Source organism: Bombyx mori, chromosome 9 (assembly GCF_030269925.1).
Source record: "Bombyx mori chromosome 9, ASM3026992v2".
In the NCBI taxonomy this organism is placed as follows: domain Eukaryota; kingdom Metazoa; phylum Arthropoda; class Insecta; order Lepidoptera; family Bombycidae; genus Bombyx; species Bombyx mori.
The window spans coordinates 13714334-13741883 of NC_085115.1; the positions used below are offsets into that span (position 1 = coordinate 13714334).

Consider the following 27550-nt stretch of genomic DNA (forward strand, 5'->3'; position numbering starts at 1 on the left):
AGATTATAGAAAATATAGAGCTTCCGCAGAACGTGGAAGCATTCTGAAAGTTCGGAGACTAAACAGAAAGGTATATGACATCGAGACACCCAAGTTTGTTCCAACTGAGACCGTAGTTTTGACCTTTGATGGGAAGGTGTTACCTCCCAGGGTCTTTATATGTTTCAACTCCCTACCTGTAGAGCTTTATATTTACCCCACGCTGCAATGCTTTAATTGCTGCCGTTTTGGCCACACCAAAATGCAATGCAGAGGCACTCCAAGGTGTTACAAATGTGGTGACAACCATTCAGGTATAAGTTGCGAGACGGAAAGAGTGATGCTGTGTGTATTTTATGTTCTGGTTCCCATTTCGCAACAGATAAAAAATGCCCGGAGTATGCTAGGCAGAAAGCTATAAAAGAAACAATGGCTAGAAACTCTATATCCTATTCAGAAGCAAGTAAAGTCTATCCACCAGTTTCAAAATCTTATGCTGACATTGTTGCTTCTGCTTCATCAGCCCCTTCTGGTCCAACTATGACTTATCCAAGCCCCTATAATTTAACAAGCCCTTTTAAGAGTCCGACTCAATCATATAAGAAAACAGTATTCTTGAAACCCAAAGCTCGTCCCAGAAATTCTAGTAAGGGATATGATCAAAAAGCGCATGCAGAGCTTATCCAAGATTACAGCAACATTCCTTCCTTTTCTACAGGTTGTCTCAAAAATTACAATGATTTGTCAGAAATAATAACAAAGGATCTCATCATTTCTATAATTCAGTACCTTTCACAATCGAACATAATTAAAATACCGTCTAACGATGCCGTTTCTTCAAAAAGTTTTTTAACTAATGGACAGTCAGGACCATCCACGAAACCAGTCTCTGGTGATTCAATGGAATTGCCGGAGTATTAATACTAAAAAAAGTGACCTAATTTTTTTATTGAATACTTACAAACCATTTGCAGTCTCTCTTCAAGAGACTTAGCTTCGTCCCGGATTAAATTTTAGAATTCCAGGACATGTCTGTCTTAGAGAAGACAGAACAGATGGGTATGGTAGAGTGGCACTAATTCTCAGGGGAGGTGTGCCCTTTGTCCACATACCCATCCCTAATCACAGTGATAAATTTTCCATTATTGCTGTTAGTGTTAATAATATTTGTTTTGTAAATATGTATATACCTCACCCTTCCAATGAAGTCTTTGACGATATTCGTAGCATTCTATCTTCCCTCCCGCGCCCTATTTTGGTTATGGGAGATTTCAATGCACAACATTCTATGTGGGGAAGTTCTAAGTCTGATCATTATGGGGCTAGAATCTTAGACATCTTAGATGATAATAATTTATGTCTTTTAAACTCTGGTCGTCCTACTAGAAGGACACATCCCCATGAAGGTATTAGTGCACCAGATCTTACCCTTTGTAGTCCCTCCCTTGCTCCTACATTAAACTGATGGCCTCTATCGTCTTCATATGGAAGCGATCACTTTTCGCTAATGGTATCATTTCCTAAAAAAATTGGTGAAAAGACATCAAAGGCCCCACCCCGGCTAAAATATAGACTTAAGGATGCCAACTGGCCATTATTTAGAGATAAAGTTCAACAAGATTTATCAACCATACCTCCCACTAAATGACAGCAATAATCATCTTTGTTCTGAAGCTTTTACACGGGCCCTACTACAGGCTGCAGAGGAAGTTTTTCCTATAAAAAACAATAGTGGTAATGGATATATTCCATCACCTCCTTGGTGGGACAGTGAGTGTTCTGCTGCGATAGCTGAGAGAAAGATAGAAAATTACAGAGAAAATTCTACAACACAAAATTTTAATATTCTTAGTAATCTTATAACTAAAACACGTAAATTATTAAAACAAAAAAGATTCAATAGCTGGAAATCTTTTTGTGTCTCAATTTCACCAGACATTTCTCCATCTCAAGTTTGGCAAAATATTCGTAGATTCAGATCCGCTTTCAAACCTCCAAGGTCTCCTTTCATGGATAGTAGTACAGTTGATTTGTTTCTTGACAAATTAGCTCCACCATTTGTCCCATCTATAGATAATATTTCTTCTGACTCAAAGCCTTCTCTCCTCTCCCAGCATGATAGTAGCGATTCATTCATTTCCTTTAGCCTTTCAGAACTCAAAGGGGTTCGTTCAAGGCTTAGGGACTCAGCCCCGGGTTGCGATGGAATTCCATATTCTTTTCTTCAAAACCTGAACGACTCCTGCCTTTCTTATTTTCTCAGTTTAATTAATTCAATCTTAACATCAGGTAATATTCCTCCATCATGGAAAATCCATGAAGTTATCCCAATACATAAGCCCAACAAACCCATTAATGATCCATCATCAGACAGACCAATTGCATTAGCTTCAGTGATTTCCAAAATTTGCGAACATCTAGTTAAAAATAGACTTGAATGGTTTATTGAGAGTAAGGGGTTACTATCTCCTAACCAGTTTGGATTTAGGAAAGGCAGGAATACGATGGATAGTCTCAGCATTTTTATGACAGACATAAGATTGGCATTTTCATACAATAAGTCTGTGTTAGCAGCATTCTTAGATGTGTCTGCAGCCTATGATAATGTCAACCTTTCGATTCTGAAACAAAAAATGATTAATTTGAATATCCCACAAATTTTCATAAGTTTCATAATCAATCTTCTTTCTAGTAGAATGCTTAAAGTAATATCAGAAGACTCTTATCAATCCCGTATTGCCTGGAAAGGTTTACACCAGGGCTCAGTTTTAAGTCCCTTACTTTACAATATATATTCTCATGATCTGGAAGCCTCCCTTAGGGGTAAAGTTAACACACTCCAATATGCCGATGATTTACTCCTCTATGTCTCTGGTGATTCTGTTGACAACATGTCTGATACTGTGACATATTCTCTTAAGTTGCTAAAAGTTTGGCTTGACAATAACTCTCTAAGCCTTTCAGTTCCTAAAAGTATTATAGTCTTATTTTCACGTATGAGGCTTCTTCCATCAGTGTGACAATTTCTTTGCGACCGGTTTCTGTTTAGAGCATTCCAAGTTTATAATCATCCTCCTTACACTAAGTTACGGTCTCTGCTGGAATGTATGGATTATCCGTACTGGGCTCATAAATCGCCGCCATGCCTTATTGTTAGTCTCCAAAAGTACTTAGCTCTTCAAGCTCCTACTCATAGATCACAATTCCTTCCAATATTTTGTGTTAACTATGATGCCCTAACTTTAAATCCATCTATTATGTATGATTTCGGTCTAAGTAAACAAGATCTTTCTATCAATGCCAAATTTGTTGATATTATTGACAGTGACAGCCGATGGAAAAATTGTCATTTAATTTTTAGCGATTCCTCCAAACCCGGTCCCGAGGAGTGTGTGGGGGTCGGCATTTTCCATCAACAGTCTGGCATTGTTCAGAAAATAAAATTGCCTCCAGAGACTTCAGTATTTACTGGAGAATGTTTTGGTCTGCTGAAGTCTCTGGAGTACATTTTAATGATGAAGCTTAAAAAGTCAATAATTTTAACTGACGCTAAAAGTGCCCTCCAAGCCTTGGAAAGTTTTCCTTTTAACAGTAACCGAAATAATCATCCTGTGATTATTGCATGTCGTGATTTATTGTATCAATGTTGCATCTAAAATTACACTGTTTCTTTTGCTTGGATTCCGGGGCACTCGGGTATCTTTGGCAATGCCAAGGCCGATAGCCTTGCCAAAGCTGCGGTCAATGATGGAGATTTGGTTCCGTACAAAAAGTTTTGTTGTGATTTGGCTCTGCTTCCTAAATCCCAGTTATTGAATTCTTGGACACACATTTGGCGTTCTTAGAGTCAGACTAAAGGTCGATTCAGGTGGATATACCTCCTAAACCGTGGTTTTCAAATCTGACGTTTGGTAAAGCTATCACATCGACCCTTATTCGCATGAGGCTGGGCCATGCATGCATTCCTTTGCATTTGGCAAGGCTTAACCTTTTGCCTAGCGATATATGTGAGTGTGGCAATGACGTTGGGGATTTTAATCATATATTCTTTGCCTGTCCTCGAAATGACCGTTCCGCTTTTATTTCCTCACTTTTGTCCATTAAAATTCCTTTTCCTACTTCAATTTCTATCCTTTTGTCTAATATCAATATTGATGTATATAGAATTTTAGCTAGTTTCATTTTTCATAATAATATAAAATTGCAACCATTTATGTTCCTACTTAGTTTATATAATATTCTTAGAGAATTTGTCACTACCCGGCCCCTCTACTCAGTGACGTCAGGCGGTGGGGCGAGAGTCACGTCATCGCGCCAGGTGCCTATAAATAGCAACGCCTTTGCTCGAAACATTCCACGTCACAGCCGGAGTCCCGCAAGGCTCCGCCCTCTCCCCGTTACTATTCAGTTTGTATATCAACGATATACCCCGGTCTCCGGAGACCCATCTGGCGCTCTTCGCCGATGACACCGCCATCTACTACTCGTGTAGGAAGAAGGCGTTGCTTCATCGACGACTTCAGACCGCAGCTACCACCATGGGACAGTGGTTCCGGAAGTGGCGCATCGACATCAACCCCACGAAAAGCACAGCGGTGCTCTTCAAAAGGGGTCGCCCTCCGAACACCACGCTGAGCATCCCCCTCCCGACTAGGCGCGTCAATAACCCCGCCCCCGCCGTTCGCCCAATCACGATGTTCGACCAGCCCATACCGTGGGCCCCGAAGGTCAAATATTTAGGCGTCACCCTCGACAGTAGGATGACATTCCGCCCCCACATCAAGACGGTACGCGACCGTGCCGCCTTCATTCTAGGACGTCTCTACCCGATGATATGTAGGCGAAGTAAAATGTCCCTTAGAAATAAGGTGACACTCTACAAAACTTGCATACGCCCCGTCATGACCTATGCAAGTGTAGTGTTCGCTCACGCGGCCCGCATACACTTAAAATCATTCCAAGTCATTCAATCCCGTTTTTGCAGGATAGCCGTCGGAGCCCCGTGGTTCGTCAGGAACGTCGACCTCCATGACGACCTGGACTTAGAGTCCACCAGTAAGTATATGCAGTCGGCGTCTACGCGCCACTTCGATAAAGCGGCACGACACGAGAACCCTCTCATCGTGGCCGCCGGCAACTACATTCCCGATCCTGCGGACAGAATGGAAAGCAGTCGACGTCGCCCAAAACACGTCATCTCGGATCCTCCCGATCCACTAACGGTGCTTCTAGGTACTTCAAGCACCGGTCACCGTTCTCGTCGAACCCGTCGCTTGCGACGAAGGGCTCGACGAGTAAATTAACTCCCAGACACAGCCCACTGAGTTTCTCGCCGGATCTTCTCAGTGGGTCGCGTTTCCGATCCGGTGGTAGATTCTGCGAAGCACGGCTCTTGCTAGGGTTCGTGTTAGCAACGTCATCAGGTTTGAGCCCCGTGAGCTCACCTACAAAAGTTAGGGTTACGCTGACATAGCCTCTCAAGGCTCTCAGCTTAGGTAGGAAAAAAAAAAAAAAAAAAAAAAAACGAAACATTCATTCGATCGGCGGCGTTCGTTAGAGAAGGTAGTCGTGGACATGGTGTGCGTGAGTCATTGTTTTAAGTCTCTGTAAACGTGTCCCAACTGTAATTTTTTTTAAATGGTTCTTCTTCTGATTTTTAATATCAGAAGTGGGATAAAGGACTCAAATAGCCCACAGTAGAGTAAAACTCTGAACTTTGTTTTGTTTTACAATTACTGCTTACTTTGATGCTTTCATACTTTTCTCAATCCGTGGACCTTACCCAATGGTGAGGATGGTGCCTCACGGGCATTGTCGCCAGCTCGGGCCCCTCAATGGTTCCTGCGGCAGTAGCACGCAAGCGACGTGCCGTTGCCTACGCGCGCCCATCTACTTTTGGCGTGCACACTGCACGTGATGCTCGCGTGCCGTAACTGTGCGCGTTTGCCTACTTCTGGCGTGCAAAATGCGCGCACTGCTCGCGTACCGCTGCCTGCGCGCGCTCATCTACTTTTGGCGTGCATACTGCACGTGTTGCTCGCGTGCCGCTGGCTGCGCGCGCTCGCCTGCTTCAGACGTGCATACTGCGCGCGCTCTCACTTCTTGCGTGCAGACTGCGCGTGTTGCTCGCGTGCCGCTGCCTGCGCGCGCTCGCCTGTTTCTGGCGTGCATACCGCACGTACTGCTCGTGTGCACACTGCACGTGATGCTCGCGAGCCGCCAACTTCACGGTGCCGTACGACTGGCAGTGATGCAGAGGGCGATGTCGCTCGATCTGCGGCCTGCTGCTTCACTCGTTGGGGCTATGATGCCTTTGGATTATCTATCAGGACGGTCGAGCGGGACGCCCGCCACACGTGGTGCAGCCTCACATCGTGGGAGCAGACTGGAGCTGGGACGGCTGCCCTGCCGAACTTTCGAGAGGCGCGGTCCTAACAAGATCTTTCGCACGCTTCCGCATCATCGAGGGCCGGTTGCCGGTTACGACACCATTAACGCCGACTCTGTTACTGCATCCGAGCGCTGGAGGGCGCACTCCGACGTCGGCTTCGGGGGCCAAAGATGTGTCCGTGGCTGATGCGGAGACGCACGGAACGGGCCAAGCTTCCAAGGCGCTGCGTGATGCGAGCGTTGGCACGGCGGACAGGATTGTTGGTGCACTTTCTTCATTGCTTCAAGTAAGATCTAAGCATTATTACATCTCAAACTTTGACCCTAGTGCCCATGAATTTGACACGTGGTGTACGGAAGTAGATCGAGCTCGCGAATTAAATCGTTGGAACGATCGCGAATGCCTAGGGCGAATTGGTGGTTGTTTACGTGGTGATGCTAAAACTTGGTTAGACGAGTGGGTGACCGGAGACCGCACGTGGACAAATTTTAAAGCAGAGTTTAGATCGTTGTGTCCACGTGAGGTTGATATGGCCACTGTCCTTTATGACGTAATGAGCACAAACTCCAACAAATTCACCACGTATGCAGAGTACGCACGAAAGTCTCTTTTACGTTTAAACATCGTCAAGGGGCTTTCGGACGAATTAAAAACCGCCATAGTGATTCGAGGCATTTCCGATCCTCAAGTAAAAGCGGCGACGGTCAACGCTAAGCTGCAGTCAAAGAATTTGGTCGAATTTTTGTCGGTATATGTAAAACCACAATCTGGTGAGTCGAATTATTTTTATTTGGATCAGTCCCGTAACATTAAAGCAAGACTTCACAGAAGTTTGAATGATTTCGACACCGATAGAAGCAATGTGGCTAAGTTAGTAAAATTTGATGACAATGATGATGATGTTGGGTGATGATGTAGTTGAATCTGGTAATAGAACCTATAACACTCATGATTGCATAAAGAAAAGTTGCCTCTAAGTAGTGCTACTGACGAGTTAAACGTAGAAGACTGTGATGAGTGAGGTAAGAGTACCTCCATCGAGTGGTATAGCTGATACCATCACTATTTGGTCGTACTGTACGCACTTGTCCGTAGTCGTAACTGCAATTCACTTGTGAGTTGTTCAGAGGGCGATGGGCGGCTGGTGGTATAGCGGATACCTTGGTCTCAAAGGAGACTATTGTTGTGTTGGTCTAGTAATGACCTGAGAGTCGCTGACTCTATATTGTGAAGTGGTGTGTATTGGTTTTATCATTTGTAGTAATGTTATGGGTGGCATAAATGACACTAGCTGCGCAGATAGCCAGGCCAAGAACGTTTTATACGATATGAGTTGTTATAGTTTCTGATTATTGTGTTTTGACCTTGTGTTGTCAATGATTGTTATGGTTCAGTTTTTCGGTTTACTACGATCCGGTCAGTACGGTCGAGCGGGACGCCCGCCACACATGGTGCCCTGGCGTGGTGAGTGGTCTCCAGAGGCAGTGTTGGTGCGTGCCGGCCGAGGCGCGCAGAGGCGCAGAGGGCCTGCTGGTGGCGCCCCTGCTGATCAGCACCTTGCAATGCGCGCACTGCTGGCGTGCCGCTGCCTACTTTTGGCGTGCAGACTGCGCGCACTGCTCGCGTGCCGTTGGCTGCTGTTTTGCCCCGACATTGTGGCTGTTGTTTTGCCCCGACATTGTGGCTGTTGTTTTGCCCCGACATTGTGGCTGTTGTTTTGCCCCGACATTGTGGCTGTTGTTTTGCCCCGACATTATGGCTGTTGTTTTGCCCCGACATTGTGGCTGTTGTTTTGCCCCGACATTGTGGCTGTTGTTTTGCCCCGACATTGTGGCTGTTGTTTTGCCCCGACATTGTGGCTGTTGTTTTGCCCCGACATTGTGGCTGTTGTTTTGCCCCGACATTGTGGCAGTGCCCCGACATTGTGGCTGTTGTTTTGCCCCGACATTGTGGCAACGCTTCGTAGTTGATATTGCCCTCTAAAAACCCCGATAGTGGTTATTGGATGGTAATGCTAACGGTTATGTTTCAATGTTTGTTGGCATTTGGCAATTGACAATGACGCAAGTGATTGTTTACTCAGTGTCTGAGAATCCGGACTCATTCATTGGCGAAACAATTAACTTTAAGCGTTTTTCTATACCGTATGTGCCTAACGTATACGGATATTGGTGGCCGCCTATTCTGATATGATCACTTGAAGTGCACACTTGTGGTCTGGTTGGAGTGGGTGACTGCTAATAATAGCAAGAACAGACATTGAGCAGCTTACTAAGAGTTTTCTGTTTTAAATGACGATGAACACGATGGGCACTTATCCAATGAGAATGAGTCCCATGGTGATCGTGTTGAAGAGGAGCAGGAAGACCAGGTTGGGGTGGTCGAGGGAGACCAGCCTGAAGGGAACCAAGCTGACGAGGCCGTTCAGCTGTCAGGAGAGGCCGTCTTAGAGAATTTGTCACTACCCGGCCCCTCTACTCAGTGACGTCAGGCGGTGGGGCGAGAGTCACGTCATCGCGCCAGGTGCCTATAAATAGCAACGCCTTTGCTCGAAACATTCATTCGATCGGCGGCGTTCGTGAGAGAAGGTAGTCGTGGACATGGTGTGCGTGAGTCATTGTTTTAAGTCTCTGTAAACGTGTCCCAACTGTAATTTTTTTTAAATGGTTCTTCTTCTGATTTTTAATAATATATATACCTGATCCTTTTTCCAAATTCCGTTCCGACTTCCAATCCAAAAAATAAATCCATTAACACACTTCCTAACCTTTTTGCATGGCTGACGCACAAACCGTGCAGACCAAGAAATGGGAGAAAAAAAAAAACACATTTTACTAAAACTTTTTCTGAAGAATATAAATACTTTTGAGGTAAGTGAATATATTATTTTCGCTAAGATATAATTATTTTTTGCGAGTACATGTTTTACTTCAAGAAACTAGTGCTATTTTTGTGGGTATGAATTTTGATACTTCAGGCATTCCGCCCTACATAAAACCTACCTACTAATTCTTTAGCTATAAAAACTTTTTGAACTTCCGTTCCATTATTTTTCTGTATGGCTTGGCGTTGGGATTACTTTTATTTTTATTTTATTATAGAAATTTATCAAAAATGCGACCAGAAGAGATTGAGAGCATATCAAAGCGGTTAGAAAATGGTGAAATTTCGGAAGACAATTCTACCGACAATGAAGATGACATAAACTATTATTCGAGCCAAAGAGATCGTCTGATGGAGCTAGAAGATGAAGAGGATATAGGTAATTTTCCCACTGACCCAGACTTGGATGCAGATCCGCCTGCAGCAAAAGTAGATACCGACTAAACGTAGATACTTTGTAGGCAGCGGCCTGGCTCTGCCCCTGGCATTGCTAAGATGGGCGACGGTAACCACTCACCATGAGGTAGGTTATATGCTCGTCTGCCCACAAGGGCAAAAAAAAAACAAAAAAAACATGCAAAATAATTTAGACTGTTGAACGAAGCCCAACTCCTACAACCAACAGCCAGAACAACCTGCAAACTGCACCCTTCAACTCTAGATACTTAGTGTGGAGAGTAAAGAATATGGACATAGTCCAAAACGCTTTCCAGTTTGCTGGAAACACTGAGTATTCACAAGAAATTATGAACTTAGACACTCCTTTTCAGTTTTTTTCTTATTTTTTCGGTGAAGAAATTTTGGAATTTCTAGTGGACGAGTCAAATAAATATGCCTTCCAAAAGAACCCCAACTTTACAGAACCTGTAACTGTCTTAGAATTACGTAAATTTATTGGAATTCTTATTTTTACTAGTGTATAGGGGAAGTCCGGGCATAGTGGATAGGCCAGGCAAAGTGAATACGCTTTATTTTTCGTCAAGAACATATCGAAACACGCCCGCCTCGCGACATTACATTGCCCCGCCCGTCCGCATTCGTGGGCAAACAGAGCTAGCGGAGGGTTGCGTCGCGATCGAGAGAAAAATCGAAACTAAATAGTGAAGTTTTCTTATTACTTTTCAAGGTACGTAATACTTTAATAACTCATATAAAAGTTAACCATATTGTTTAGTACGATTATGTCCTTTAAGTGCATATTTTCAAGTATGAATTCTGAGAGTTTTATTAGAGTTTTGTCGTCATCTCTTTTGGTTTTGGAAGTTGAATGAAATAAATAGGTGTAAAGTAAAAGTGATCACGGGCAAAGTGGATACGGTATTCGCTTTGCCCTCGATGACTTTATTGGGCATTCAATTTTTTTGTTTTTGTCTTAGATGGTATATAGATTAAATACAAGAAGAAATATCAACCAAGTCCATTGGGGTGAGAACAATATGATGCTTGCGATAGCAGATTCTGTCATTCCTGTGAAAACGATCGCAAAAAAGTATGTTCTATCTTAAGCCGCTCTTTATAGGCATTAGAAAAAAGGTAGTTCGACTGCTCAGCTTGGTCGTCTTCGTAAAGTTTTAAACGATGAACAAGAGGAAGACCTTCGAACGTATTTGTATGATATGGATAGTGTTTTTTATGGGTTAACACAAGAAGAATTAAAAAAAAAAAATTTGTTGAATACGCAAAACGCAATAATGTCACTTGTCCCCGCCTAGTTAGGACAAAAATAAATAAGCTGGTGATGATCGGTTAGCAGAATTTATGAGAAGAAATCCACAAATTACACTAAGAATTCCAGATGCAACAACAATTGGCAGAGTTAAAGGCTTCAATCGTCCTCAAGTAGAAAGGTTCTATAAACCGTTAAGTGAACAAATTACCAAAATCTATAATATAGATGAATCTGGTACTCGGACCTCGACAAATAAACCACCCGTAGTTCTTTCAGTTAAAGGTAAGAAGCAAGTTGTAGTCATTTCCAGCACTGAATGTGGACAAACTACGACAGACGAGTTCCTGCCACGTTTCTGGATTATTCGTTCCGATGCCACACGTTCCTGTGGGTACACGTAAAAGAAACATTCAAAAGTCTAAGGTGTTTTACGTACAAGTACGCTAGTGAAGTGAGAACAAAAAGAAATTTTTTAAAGGAACGAAAAATATGATTATAGATTTAAATGCTAAATCAAAGACTGCGACAAAGAAAAATACTAAAATGACGATAAATATAATTGTTAAAGATAAAAGTAAGGATAGTGGTAGGGAAAACGAGGAAGAACTTTGTGTATTCTATTATTTCGAGGAGAACTGTATAGAAATAAATAAACAGTTGATGACTTTACCCGACCTATGGGGCAAAGTGGATACTGGCCTGTGTTGCAACATTATTGACAATTAAAATTAAAGGACTGCTATTAAGCAATTTTTGTTGATTATATTAAAAACTTTAATAAATGTTGATTCTCATTGAACATTTGTTTTATTTATATGCCTATTGGTTTTCTTTCTATAGCCCATCAAAGGTTAAGGTGTCAACTTTACCCGGACTTCCCCTATCATTATCCTAGTGTCAGGTCATACTGGTCAAACATTACAAAGTTTGAACCCATAGCACAAACAATGAATCGCAACAGATTTGATAAAATTAGACAATTTTTTTCACATGAATGAAGACTCTAACATTTGCCCATTGATCATCCCCAGCACGACCGACTGCATAAAGTAAGACCAGTGATAGACTATTTGAACAAGAAATTTATTATTGTACCATTTGAGCATCGTCTATCATTAGACGAGCAAATGTGTTCCACTAAAATTATACATTTTATGAAACAATACTTAACCCAACAAGCCCCATAAGTGGGTATTCAAATTATACGTTTTATGCTCTCTGTCTGGGTATGCCTACAGTTTTGAGATTTACTCAGGAGCTAAGGACATAGACCGTTTACCTGGTAAACCAGACCTCGGAGCTGTATTGAATACAGTAATTCGACTGTTACGACTAGTAAGTACCAAGGCACGATAATCATATAACTTATTTTGACAATTTTTATACGAATATTCCTCTGCTACATTACTTGACTAACGAAGGTATTCATTGTCTTGTAACGGTACAGAGAAACAGGCTTGGATCGTGCAAGTTACCGGAGAAACGGGAAATTATGAAGTCTAACGTACCCAGAGAAACATATCACGAAAATGTGGCTTCTTACGAAGGCCAAGAATTGTCGGGCACAAGTTGGAAAGACAACAAACAAGTACTATTACTTTCCACGTATGTTGGTGCTGAACCAGTGGATACTATAACCCACTACGAAAAAAAACTAAAGGTCAATGTTCAAGTATCATGTCCTCGGGTCATAAAAGAATATAATGTACACATGGGCGGCGTTGATTTGATGGATAGCTTCATTGGTCGATGTCGCATCCGCATAAAGTCGAGAAAGTGGACAACGAGGCTCTTCTACCACTTGTTAGACATGACTGTCATCAATGCTTGGGTACTATACAAAAAGGTAAACACAGTAAAAGGAAAACTTCAGAAGAATATTATGAAGTTAGCAGATTTTAGAACTGAGCTTGCCGATACTTTATGTAGATATCAAAGTCACTCGAAAATAAAAGGTGAAGACCCAGTACCAACAGTCGACAAGATACTACAGTACCTTCTAAAAGACCCCGGACGGTGTACAAGTACTACCCTCTACTGACGTGCGTTGCGATTGTATTGGTCATGAAAAAATATTTATGGATTCTAGAAATAAGTGTAAATTTATTAATTGTAGAAAACTTACCTCTTAGTTCTGTAAAAAGTGTAAAGTGTCGTTATGCTATAATAAAAACAACCAATGTTTCGCATTATTTCATGCATAGGCATATCTGATTTCTTTATGGCCTTAATGCCTGAAGTATCAAAATTGATACTTGTTTTTTTTTCTAAATAAATATGTAAAATAAATTTTGTGATTTTTTAGCTATTTTTCCCTTTATCTAGAGTCTAGACAGTCAAGCAAACACAGTAATTAAAAAAAAAAAAAGTGTGTGTGTCCGCTCCGACGCACGACTGGAGTTTACTGGATATAAAAAATTAAACGAAACAATACGAGAAATAGTTCTATATTACGACAACACGATACACTACAGATTATTAACAAATTAACGAGACACAAAACAAACGACTAACAAATATATGAAAATACAATAATGAGAGAAACGCGCGATCAGTACGAGGCTTTGTGGCGGACTGCCGGCGCAGCAGCCCGGCGTCACCTGCGATAACGCATTTCGTGTGACATGCGCAATCAGGCGCATAACGCATTTCGTGTGACATGCTAGTACGATTTTGGTCCCCATAATTTTCATACCCCGGGCCTATATATGTAAATCGATTCTAAAGGAGTAAACTCCAAAAACACTTTAGTAAATCAGTCTACTAATGGCTAAGCCTGAGAACGATACAGAAAGGTTTAAAATCTAGAAAGCAGTATTAGAGAACGACAAAATAGATAAAGGAAATATGTACATACATACACAAACAGTTGAGGTTACGCAATAAGCATTTTCAAAATTATTATATTTCATCAAGCAACAGGCTAACAATAAATGCTATTCCAGCTTTGTATATTACGAAAGGTGAGAGTCAGTTGACATTAGGTACCGATTAATAATTTAGTACACTATTGGTACCAGCCAATACTGTTGTGTCGGCAACTATATTATACGAATTTAAATTGCATAATAATATGATTTATAACTGAATACATATCAAATGTTACAAACACCGTTTGACGGAATAAAATTGAAATTAGTTTTGTTTATTTAAATGTCCACCAATGTGAAGCTGAAAGGGAACGAATTTTTTGAAATGTTTAAACCATTCATTATTAATTTTAAGATTAAGATATTTAATACTTGTGCTCATAGGCTGAAAACAATGCACTCTCAAGGCTTATATAACTAGTCAGGTCATAAGTATTGTCACACAGTAAAAACTTTTCTTTTAGAATGCTGGCCACAAAAAAGTTTATTGAATTCGAATTTCGAATTGTTCATGAAAATAAAAATGTATACTTTTAGAATTTTACTCATTTTTAAATATGGAGTGGACGCTTAAAGAAGACCTTGTTGCAGTTATTGCGTTGCATCGTTGTGGTTACGCGCCAATTCAAATTTTTAACATACTGAAAATTTTGAATATAACCAAAAGATTCGTTTATCGTACCATCAAACGATACAATGAAGACTCTAGTGTAGATGACAGGTCAAGAAGTGGTCGCCCTCGGTCTGTTAGGACTCCAGCAGTGATAAAAGCTGTGAACGCGCGAATTCAAAGAAATCCCAAACGTAAGCAGAAACTGTTGGCCCTTCAGATGGGGTTAAGCAGAACCACGGTGAAAAGGGTGTTAAATGAAGACTTAGGGCTTCGGGCATATCGAAGAAAAACAGGACATCGTTTGAATGCTCGTCTAATGGACCTGAGACTGAAGAGATGCCGCGCTTTGTTGAAGCGGTACGCGGGAAAAAAATATCGGGAAATTCTTTTTTCGGATGAAAAAATTTTTACCGTAGAAGAGAGCTACAACAAACAAAATGATAAAGTGTACGCACACAGTAGTGAAGAAGCGAGCAACCGTATTCCGCGTGTCCAACGAGGTCATTTTCCATCCTCGCTCATGGTATGGTTGGGAGTTTCTTATTGGGGCTTAACAGAGGTACATTTTTGTGAGAAAGGTGTAAAAACGAATGCAATTGTGTATCAAAATACAGTCCTGACGAACCTTGTGGAACCTGTTTCTCATACCATGTTCAATAACAGGCACTGGGTATTCCAACAAGATTCGGCGCCAGCTCATAGAGCGAAGAGCACCCAAGACTGGCTGGCGGCGCGTGAAATCGACTTCATCCGGCACGAAGACTGGCTCTCCTCCAGTCCAGATTTGAATCCGTTAGATTACAAGATATGGCAACACTTGGAGGAAAAGGCGTGCTCAAAGCCTCATCCCAATTTGGAGTCACTCAAGACATCCTTGATTAAGGCAGCCGCCGATATTGACATGGACCTCGTTCGTGCTGCGATAGACGAGTGGCCGCGCAGATTAAAGGCCTGTATTCAAAATCACGGAGGTCATTTTGAATAAACTTTAGTGTCATAAGAATCTATGTTTTGTTAAGTTCATTTTAGTATATGAATGGTTACATAATGAATAAACTTGTTTCAATTATTTTACATTAAACATGTGACAGAATTTATGACCTGACTAGGTACATGTCTAGAAGCTTATTGAAAACTTATATAGAAATATATGGAGTCCTCAACGCGCAAGGCCGACTCGCTCTTGACTGATTTTTTTTATACATCGAGAGAACATTAATAAGTAGGTTCAAGTAATTGAAAGTCTCTGACAAAGGGCATTAAATTTAACCCTAAAATGTAAAACGCAAAGAAAAAATAAACCAAACGGCTATGAAAATATCATAATCGTATCTTTAGTCGTTCACACGAGCTTAACTCGGCTCGACTCAACCACAACGCGCGTTTTGGTAGTCGTAAAATACCGTAGTCGTAGTTGGTTAGTCGTAAAAATAAACTCCACTCAAACGTCCTTGAAAATTTTTCCTCACCGGAGTGAAGTAATATATGAAGGTTCCAAAAGGCTACAATAACTGTGAGGGCAAAGTATGCAAATTAAATAAAAGCCTATATGGTTTAAAACAGGCTCCCCTAATGTGGAATATACGTTTAACAGAGTTTTTATCAGAAATTGGTTTTAGACAATTGAAATTAAATAAATGTATGTATATTCATTTTAGACATGACAGAAAATAAAAGAATCTATCTAGGAATTTATGTAGATGACGGAATAATAATCGCCGAAAATTTGAAAGATTTAGAGGAAATTATAAATAAATTGAAAAAAGAATTTGATTTAAGGGTTTCTGAGAAAGTATCTAATTATATTGGTTTAGACGTCGAGACAGAAAAGAGTGGTATTAAATTACATCAACAAAAATATTCAGAGAAATTATTACAAAAATTTAATATGAACAATGTGAGAGATTGCAACTACCCGAGTATTTTGGTGGAGCAACATCCATCAGTCAAAGTAGATAAGAAAATGCATGAAGACTATAGCGAAATGGTGGGTTCTCTGCTTTATCTCTCAAACAAAACAAGACCTGACATTAGTTTTCACATAGGCTATTGTTCAAGGCATCAAAACAGACCAAATTTAAATGATTTAAAAAATGTTAAAAATATTTTGAGGTTTATTAAAAGTTCAAAAGAAAAAAGGATTCATTACAGTAAAGTTGACAATATATTGAGATGTTTTTGTGATTCTGATTTCGCTGGTGATCCTGACACGAGACGAAGTACTTCTGGTTTTGTGATCTGGATGAATGGTGGACCAATTGCATGGAGCTCAAGAAAACAACCAGTTGTGGCACTTTCGAGCACTGAAGCTGAGTATATTGCTGCTGCAGAATGCATAAGGAACTGCTATATATTAGAGATCTGGTAAAAGAAATTACGAATGAAAATTTGGATATTGAAATGCGAGTTGACAACCAATCTGCAATTTGGCTTATGAAGAAAGGAATTATGAATAAAAGAAGCAAACACATTGATGTCAAATATTACTACCTAAAAGAAAAGATTGATGAAAACCAGATTAAAGTTAAATACTGTCCAACTGGGTCACAGATTGCGGATATTCTAGGATAAAGTTGTCAGAAGAAAGCTGTCAGAAGAAACTAGTGTCATAGTGAGATAGGAGCATATTAATTTTTCAAAAGTGAACTTATTGTGTTTCGGGGGAAATAGGTTGTTTTTTTTTTTGTTAGTTTGTAAGTTTTATAGGGGATTTTCAATGTTGTATACAACAATTTATATAAATAAAAAAGACAAGGATTAAGGGGGTGCTCTCTTTCCACCGACATAAACAATTAAGGGGGTGATTATAAAATATAATTGTTTATTAGTAAAACTATAAAAATAATAGTTATCCTAAGCCGTAGAAGAAGTACTCATTTTTGATACAAACAAACTTACAGTCGTTTTCTAAAATTCTTTTGTCTCTTTTATAGTTTTGTTTTATTGTTGTTTTTGTTATAATACATGTTAGGAATTTTACTTTATTATTTTGGTTTTAGTTTTATTGAATGGTTAATAGGTAAAAGAAAGTGAGAAAATTTAAAAAGTGAAAGATTTTAAGATAATGAAAGGTTGTTATGGTAATGAAAAGTTATATTTGATTTCGAGTGTTGAATATAAAGCTATCTGATGTTATGTTATGTTGTCGTTTGTGTGTGGAGTTGAAGGTGATTAAGGTTAAAGAAGTCGAGAGGGAGATTAACGTTACAGAGTTGAAAAGGAGTGTAAACGTTACAGAGTCGAGAAGGAGTTTAAAGGTTAAAGAGTCGAGAAAGAGTTTAAACTAAAAATATTGCAGACCATGCATTAGTTTTAATGATTAAAGGTGTACTGTACCTATAATCTAAAACTAAACAACAAATATTATTTATTTTCCGCAAAAGTGCAATAAAAAAGGAAGGTAAAACCACCAGTTATTGACACTACACCAATAGTTGATATTTTGACAAAAAAATTAAATAATAAGAAAAACAAAGGAAGCCAAAGATGGTGTCCGAGATATAGTATAGACATCTAGCGACACCAATACAAACTAACGTGGCGTCATAAAATTGTCATAAACAACATCGCTTACCGCGTTCGACTAATGACAACCGCACGCTTCGCGCCATATTTATTGTTATATTATTGTGCAGTTCATTTAGAGCAAACCGAGATGTTAATGTTGGAAAGGTAAATATTATTTTACAATTTTAAATAAATATTAATTCATTAGAGTTTGAAGCGTAAATACGTGTTTTTTTTAAATGACCTACAACAAAATATTATGTACATGGCGTCATATCATTTGCTGAAACTTAAAATTACATAGATTTGAGTAGTTGACATGTGGGTCTTACTAATTAATTTTAACATAATTTGTTAATACTGTATTATTTATTGTTATTTTACTGCTAATAAGTTAAATTAATCTATTAGACCTTTGAATTATTTTTTCTTGCGTTTTTAAGATGCCACAAACATAATGAAATTTTAGAAATTATACACAAGATGCAATGGAAGCAGCTGTGCGTTCATATACAATCCGTATAAAACTGCAGCAAAAAAGTTTAACGTGCCAAGGGTTACTTTGAAGTACAAGGTTGAAGGAAAACACCTGATGAACCAGTAAGACAGTTTTAAATAGATCAAGTGAGTGAGACCCCAAAATTTAGCTGTAAGTACGAAATAAAATAACAGTGTTGTTACTTACTAATTAATTATTTTCAGATAAATGGGTCCGCCGGCCATATTGAGTAGAACAGAGGAAAAAAATATCGTAGATTGGATTTTTGGAATGGCCCGTACAGGATTCCCCGTCACTATGAAGTAGGTTGTCTTTAGTGTTCAGCGTCTCTTAAAAGAATTAAAAAGGCCAAACCCGTTCAAGGACAATTAACCAAGAAAATCGTGTATGACAGGATTCAGGAAGAGGAATCCTGAAATATCTGTTCGCATGTCCCAAAACCTTACTAGATCAAGAGCTGTAATATCCAAGGAGAATTTTAAAGAGGTACAGAGATTCTTGGATCAGACTCAACAAAAATACATCTTAGAAGAGCTTAGAAGGATCTTTAATACAGATGAAACTGCTTTTATTCTAAATCCGAAGGGTGGTAAGGTTTTAGCAAAAAAGGGGAACGAGAAAGTATATCAAGCAAGTCAATCCAGATGAGAAAGAATGCCCATCAGTTCTCGTGACGGGTAGCGCATCTGGTGCTGTACCTCCTCCAACAGTTTTGTTTAAGTATAAAAAAAATCCACAGGAAATTGCACAGAATTTCCTTCCAGAATGGGTCTGGGAAATACAGATTCTGGTTGTATGACTTGCGAGTCGTTTTTCGAATTTATTGCTGACATTTTCCATCCGTGGCTGGAGAAAGAAAATATTCCTTTGCTGGTCATTCTTTTCGTGGGTGGGCATGTGTCTCACCGGAGTTTACAAGTGGGTCAGCTTTAAAAAATGGGATTATCCTCATTACCCTTTACCCCAATGCAACTCATCTATTACAGCCAATGGATGTTGCGGTTTTTAACACTGAATGCAACAATCTTCGAAAATGTAAATGTGGGCTCTTTACGTGGAACCCAGAAATTGTCACTGTCCCATTAAAAAATGAAGACGACCAACTCACGAATGTTGAGGAAAGTAAAGGATTTTTAAAAGAAGGGCTTCGGTTTCTCAATCAAAGTATTCCACAAAGCATGCTCATTGTATTTCGCAACAGAGAAAAAAATGAGTTGGATGAAAAAAAGATGTCACTGTTTGAATTGTGGCAAAATACAAAACTAGAAATAGAAAGTGGTTTGCGAAATGCCTCTATTGTATCAACGAGCCTACCAAAGAAAGCAGTGAAGCTCAAGAAGTTTGCCGGCTATTATACCATAAATAAAGACCAAGACATCAAAAATAAAACAAATTCTTTTAGTACCAAGGATGATGACAATTTAGCTAATTTGTGTGATGATAACTATTTAAAATTACATCAAAACCAAGCATCACTAAAAAGAAATTATATACAGTTCAATCCACCGAACTATAAAATTAAAGGAAAGAATACTAGGTTTGCCCGTAAAGAATCTAAGAGAGATGGACAGAATAGCCCTAAAGATGCAAGGAAAAATATCTGCATTGAATATTTTTAAAACTATAAAAAACATAAAGTAGCAATCTGACAATTCAATGTGTAATGTGTCAGAACTGGTTACATGAAACCTGTACACTTTTCAGAAATTAGGTATTGCACAAGATGTGGAAAATTAAAAGCAATATCCAGCTAAGCGCCGCGCCGCATTAACACTAACAAAACGTACGACAGAAAAAAAAAACACTCCATATGACTTGCTTAATGAGAATAAAGAGATCCGCGTCTGTAAAACTTTTCTGATTAACACTTTGGGTATGCACTACAGATTATATGGACTGTTATCGACTGCAAAGCACGAAATGATGGCTTTACTCCACCTGATCAACGAGGAAAGCACGGAAAACAATGTAAATTGCAATCTGAAGTTATACAAGCAGTAAATAATCGAATCAATTCCAAAGGTTGAAAGTCACTATCTCAAGGCTAATACTAGCAAACAATTTATTAATCTGGGTTTGACTGTCGCAGAAGTGCACAGGAATTATTCCGAAATTCAGAAGCAACAAAACAAGCCTATTGTAAACTACGACGCCTACTCACAGATATTCAACCAAGATTTTAACATTGGATTTTTCAAACACAAAAAAGATCGTTGCGATAAGTATGAAGCACACGAAAATGCCTCTGAAGAAGAAAATAATAAATTACGTGACAGCTTCAACTTACATCAGGAATAAAAAAGCTTAAGTAGACATGAAAAAGACAGGGATATGAAAAGATGTTATGAACCTGATAACAATACAATTATTTTCATCTATGACTTACAAGCGGTGTCACCTTGCTCTGTTGGCAAATCAAGCTCTTTCTACTACAAATCAAGACGTAATTATTATAATTTAACAGTATCTAATCCAAACAAGCAAGATACAACCTGTTATTTTTGGCACGAAGGGTTGGGCAATAGAGGACCCATCGAAATAGGGACGTGTATGTACCTATAAATACCTGTAGCAGATTGCATTTGAAAAACCACGCGGGATGTCATAATTTATTCTGATAATTGCTGTGGTCAGCAAAAAAATCGATTTGTTTTCGCAATGTACCACTATGCACTGATCCCCGTATCTTTAGTCGTTCACACGAGTTTAACTCGACTCGACTCAACCTCCAACGCGCGTTTTGGTATGCTTGAGTTAACGTTACGTCGCACAGTGGGTCGATACTATGATTTTAGTGACTTAGGCACCAACTTTGTTTTTTTACATTTTTCTTTATGTAGATAGATAGAGCTCGTTAATCTAAATAATAATTGTTTTAGGCAAAAATTACAAAAACTTTAAAGTTTGGTCAGAAAAATGTGTTTTGTGATTTTTTTGTATGGAGCGGGTCACATTAAATTAAATTCCTGCTAAGTACCGCGAGGTCCCACTTTGAAACTTTATTTTCCTTACACCTTGTCTAGTCTACTATCATTTGATGCTATGAACATGTGCATAAAGTTGCAACTCTGCCAAATAAATGAATCGAAAAAAATGAATAAATACATAGAATAAAAACCTTTATATTTTTTTTCGTAAGTGCTTTAAGTTAAATTTGATATGGATTAGTAAGTAAAAGTACGTAATGACACCCATAATTACATAATACCTAACAACAATACATTTAGTAGTATTGTCTCTAATTAAGCAATCTCTCTAATTATTAGGATAGTTAACATTATTTCATGAGGATAACTAGTTAAGCAGCCATTACTGTGTAGTAGAAAATATAGTAAGCATTTGTTTGTCTCTGGAAGTATAAAGTGACCATGTTTATTATATACTAACTAGTGTTCGTTTATTCGTACTACTACTAACATCTCGTGATTGTCGTTGTGATCTTCCTTTTTCCGTTATAATGAATAATTTTGTTAACAATTTAGAATTATTTATGATTTTAAGAGAGCAACTACAGTCGCTGTCTGATAATAACAAACTCTTTCAATTCCTACAACATCAAATAAACGTGACCGAAGAGAAAAGTATTGAGCTCCAAAAATTCTGTACGCACTTTTGTTCAAATATAAGTGCAATATGAAAACGAATGATACCTGAAGCTATCAACACTGCACAGGAAAGGCTCGAGATTTCTAATACTGAAGATGTTGAAAATGTACCACCCTCAAATGTACTACAGAAGCCTCGACATCTACTTTTACACCTCGAAAACCTTTTGAAGAATTGGGATCCAGGCAAAAACGAAGACGCATTGAACAAACTTACCAATCGCTTTCGTTATCCCCGGATGAAATAAAAGCTACTACAATTGATAGTTTGAGAAACACTGGAAATGAAGATGTAGGAGAAATAATGAACCACTAGTCAAATCACCCCGAAGATCTAGAAAAAGTTAAGGAGTGTTTAAGTACAAGTAAAGTGAAAAGTAGTACATATTCTCCCGATAAGGCACTATTACTTTCACTTAAATTAAGTAAGTGGCAGTATATAAACCTAAGAGAAGCAGCAAGTGAAAATGGGTCTGATTTATACCCTTCTTAATATAAAATTAAGCAAGAAAAGACCAAATGTTATCCAGGAAAAGACGAGGTAATTATTACTGAAGAAGGAGCTGCTATTAAAATGCAAGCATTACTAAACTTGGCGCTATATAGGCTTTTAGATGTGATTACTTCGGATTTGGACTCAGCAAGAGAGCTACTGCTTATAATCAAATAGGCTTTGATAGAGCCCCAGGTCAAAGTAATTATAAACAGAACACTGAATCAGAGTTTAATGATTCATCTATTTTTATGGTCAGTCTAGTTCCTATAAGGCTTCAGAAATTTGATGGAACAGTTGTTTGGGAAAACGATCTACCCTAATCAACTTTTTATTGCCGTCCAATAATGTTTAAATTTACAAAAGAAACGCAGTCAACAGTGGCAATTATAAAAGCTAGCATAACAGAAGAAATAGAAAGAGTTCAGCCATCAAAAATCAAACAAGTTGAAGTGAAGCATCAATTGCACATGACGATGATAGACGGCAAAATAACCTCATATTTGTTAGAAACATTTTCTGCTGTCTGTGATATTTGCAAAGCCAAACCTTCAGAGTTTTTTGGAGTCACTTGCTTGTCAAAGAGAAAATAATGAAGAAATATTCCAGCATGGAATGCCATCTTTACATGCCTGGATAAGATGCATGGAGTGCTTACTTCATATCGGTAAATATAATTTTATTACTTCACAATTTTTTCATCGTATGTGATCGTGCATCGTATGAGAAATGGGGTTGCAATCAAAAATATCAATCAGAAACAGCGCTATACAGCAAGCATTTAAAAATTAATGTGGTTTACTTATAGATGTTGTCAAGCAAGAAGTAGGAACAACCAATGATGGCAATACTGCCAGAAGATTTTTCAGGGATGCAGTAGAAACAGCCCGCATAACAGGAATACGTAAAGATTGAATAGAGAGGTTTCACTTGATTCTTCAGACTGTTGCATCTGGAGAGCGCGTGGACCTTTCCAATTTTTCCGAATTTTGTAGATATACTGCAGAATTGTATGTTAATTTATATCCCTGTTATTATATGCCTTCCAGTATCCATAAATTGTTGGCTCACGGCGGTGATATACAATAATGAAGAACTTTGGTGCCATTCGAATAGGTAAGCTCTCGGAAGAGGCAGCGGAAGCTCTTAATAAAGATTTTCGGAAATATACAGAGAGTTGTTATTCTAGAAAAATAAGTAGAACGTCGACTAATGAGGATATTTTACACAATCTTCTTTTGTCTTCTGGCCCAAAGATCGAATGGTGAAACAAAATATACAAAACTTAGAGAGATTGCTTAATTAGAGATCTATTAAATGTATTGTTGTTAGGTATTATGTAATTATGGGTATCATTATGTGCTTTTACTTACTAATCTATATCAAATTTAACTTAAAAGCACTTACGAAAAAAAATATAAAGGTTTTTATTCTATGTATTTATTCATTTTTTTCGATCCATTTATTTGGCAGAGTTGCAACTTTATGCACATGTTCATAGCATCAAATGATAGTAGACTAGACAAGGTGTAAGGAAAATAAAGTTTCAAAGCGGGACCTCGCGGTACTTAGCAGGAATTTAATTTAATGTTACTCGCTCCATACAAAAAAATCACAAAACACATTTTTCTGACCAAACTATAAAGTTTTTGTAATTTTTGCCCAAAACAATTATTATTGAGATTAACGAGCTCTATCTATCTACATAAAGAAAAATGTAAAAAAACAAAGTTGGTCCCTAAGTCACTAAAATCATAGTATCGACCCACTGTGCGTCGGGCTGCTGTGATTTACGAATAACCATACACAAGTATACAAAGGGTAGTTTCTTTTTCGGGGGGTGTCACTACCACTAAAACACGTGGTAGACAGCCAGTCTGAGATGAGACGCTGCTAAAGATGCTGAAGAGTTTAGCAGACCGTTTACTGCATTCGACTCGTGGCTTCGGAATTACACCTAAGGCGATTCGTTAATATATGTTTCAATTCGCAGAACTTCAGAACATTCAACACTTATTTAATAAAGAAGTAGGAATGGCTGGTCAGGACCGGTTCCATCGCTTTATGAAAATAAATAAGGAGTTAACTATTCGGAAACAAGAAGGGTTGTCAAGAGCAAGAATAGACGGCATGAAAAGGGAAAAGTAACCGAATTCTTTAATACTGGAAACAGTAATAGACGAGACCAATTTAAGAGGAAGACTGGAATGATTGTACAATGTGGACGAGAAATGTCTTAAGAAATGTCGTAAAAGTACAAAATAAATTTTACATTTGACATCACCCCATAGTAAGAGTAATTTCCACGAATAAGACGCTAACAGTAAACATAAGACTGGCAAAAAAGCTTGGGATAAAGAGAAAAACACTGATGACAATGTAAAGGAGAAGAATAACAGAACGCTTGGAATAAAAATAAAAGGTTTATCTGCATAACACAGAGATTGGCATTTACTAATCTGAAAAAATCATTCATCCACCATCAGCAGATTGGATTCAGGGCCATGCATACGAAGAATGTTGCCACAAAAAATGTGCTGATATAGAAGGGGGGAAAAGGCACATATGTATGTGATTTATGTATTAGTAATTACTAATTATTCTCATTATTTATTATAAAAAAATATATGATTCCAAAGCTTATAGTCTTAAGAAAATTTTATTTAAATATTTATTTTGCACGATTTCATTCGCCCCGAGAATTGGGACGATTCGGATATTTTTGTGTTTCAAGTTTTTAGTTTATAATTTAAGGAATTTATGAACAATTTAAGTTTTAAAATGTTTCTTGCTTAGCTGGATTGTTGCTGATTTCAATTCTATCAATAGAAGTTACAGAAATTACATTTTTGTATGATTTACATAATCTCAAAAAAAAATAATCCGATTCGCCTCGGTCTACCCTCAATACCCCGTTTGGAAAAGTTCGACAGTTTGGAGTATGTAGTAATTGTCTTAGAATAGGTCACAATGCAAAAATTTGTAGGTTGGGTACTTGTAAATATTGTGTTGTTAAACAAAATACATTGTTGCATGTTCGTAATGAACCTTATTCAAATAGTGCATCCATTGCTCTCTCAGCGGAAAATTCAACTGAAAATAGTAAGTCATTGCCAAATTGTAACAATACAACTAGTCTTGCTTTCTCAGTTAAGCACACTACTGATAGTCGTCAAACACTACTTTCAACGGCCCTTGTTCAAGTGGAGGATTTCAAGGGAATTCAGTACACTGCACGAGTGTTGTTGGATAATGGAAGCACAGCAAACTTCATATCCAAAGACTTAGTCAAAAAGCTAAATTTATCAACTTATAAAATAAAATCAAAAGCAAATGGTCATTAATGCAAAAATATCAAACTGCGACGAAGCATGTGAAATTACATTTACATCAAAAAATCAAGTATTTAGAGCTAGCATACAATGTTTTGTACTACCTAAAATATCATTATGCATACCTCAAGTTTACATAAATACAAAGGCTATTCCTACTATACCTTTGGACATCCGTCTAGCCGACCCCAACTTCAATACTCCGTCTTCTATAGACATTCTTCTTGGAGCTGAAGTCTTTTGGGACGTCATAGGCGCGGATCGTATCCACATGGGTAGGAAATTGCCCATATTATGTGATTCGAAATTAGGATAGTTAATTTCTGGGTCAATACCTCAGAACAGCCACCCACAATAAACATGTATGTTAATCATTAGCATACATGAAGATTTAACTCGATTCTGGGAGTTAGATTCTATTGCTACAAAACATACATTAACAGCTGATGAAAGAGTCTGTGAACAAATATTTATCAATACTACATCCCGTAACAAAAACGGACGTTATATAGTCAACATTCCTTTAAAGGAAACGCCTAGTGTACTAGATGATTCTTGTACATTAGCTAAACGTCGATTTCTTTCCTTAGAAAATCGTTTAAGCCGAAACGAAAACTTCAAAAAACAATATTGTAGAATCCATGAAAGTATACAATTTATTAAGTACATCCTTGTATCAAGTAGTATCCTTGTATCAAGTTCACGTAAAATAACAACTCATTTTCAACATGTTTCATAAAACATTAATGCATGCAGGCCCTCTGCTTTTGTTAGCAAGCACTCGTCATCACTACTGGCCCATTGGCGGTAGAAATTTAGCAAAGAGAACGTCATCAATGCATTGATGCACATGCTGCATGCTGTCGAATAAAGGCAAATACACTTCAACCTGTGACGGGTAATCTACAAAAACAACGCTTATATCTTGAATTTCCATTCTTAGACACTGGAATTGACTATGCCGGGCCAATCATAAAAGCTGACCGAAAAGGCAGGGGATGCAAACTTGTAAAAACATTTATATGTGTATGTCTCGCTACGAGAGCTGTTCATCTTGAACTTGTTTCAGACATGACAAAAGAAGCCTTTCTGGCTGCTTTTAGCAGTTTTATTGCTCGGAGGGGAAAACCACGCAACATTTTCTCAGACAACGGCACAACCTTTGTAGGGGCCTTTAACGAGTTGGCTCGATTTCAGTCACAAGATTTAGAACTTAAGAATTTCGATTCAAGTATTAAATTTTCATTTATCCCTGCTTATACTCCGCATTTCGAAGGTATTTGGGAGTCCGCAGTAAAATCAACAACATATCATTTAAAGCGCACATTTGGTCTAACAAATTTAACTTTTGAAGAAATGGCAACATGTTTGACACAAATAGAAGCAATTCTAAATTCAAGACCTTTAACTCCTCTATCTGATGACCCATCCGATCTCACTCCATTAACCCCAGCTCATTTCCTTATCGGACGATCACTGATATTTGTGCCACGTCCTCAAGTACCAGATAGTACCAATATCACTAGTCCGCAGAAGTCAAGCAACACTTTTGGAAAAGATTCTCTCAAGAATACATCTCGTGGTTGCAACAAAAATCTAAATAGTGTAAAACATCTGCAGAGCCTTTGAAAGTGGGTGATCTAGTTATCGTAAAGGAACAATCATCATCTCCGCTACTGTGGCCATTTGAACGTATACTTCAGCTGTAC

At 38.4% G+C, this 27550-nt stretch overlaps 1 long non-coding RNA gene across 1 annotated transcript; it reads left to right on the forward strand.

The window, feature by feature from the left end:
* The first annotated feature begins 9105 nt into the window (after positions 1-9105).
* On the forward strand, positions 9106-10765 carry LOC119628899 (uncharacterized). Its single transcript, XR_009973917.1, has 4 exons — positions 9106-9240; positions 9472-9632; positions 10170-10379; positions 10630-10765. It is a non-coding gene; the product is annotated as an uncharacterized LOC119628899 (long non-coding RNA).
* Positions 10766-27550: the final 16785 nt, after the last annotated feature.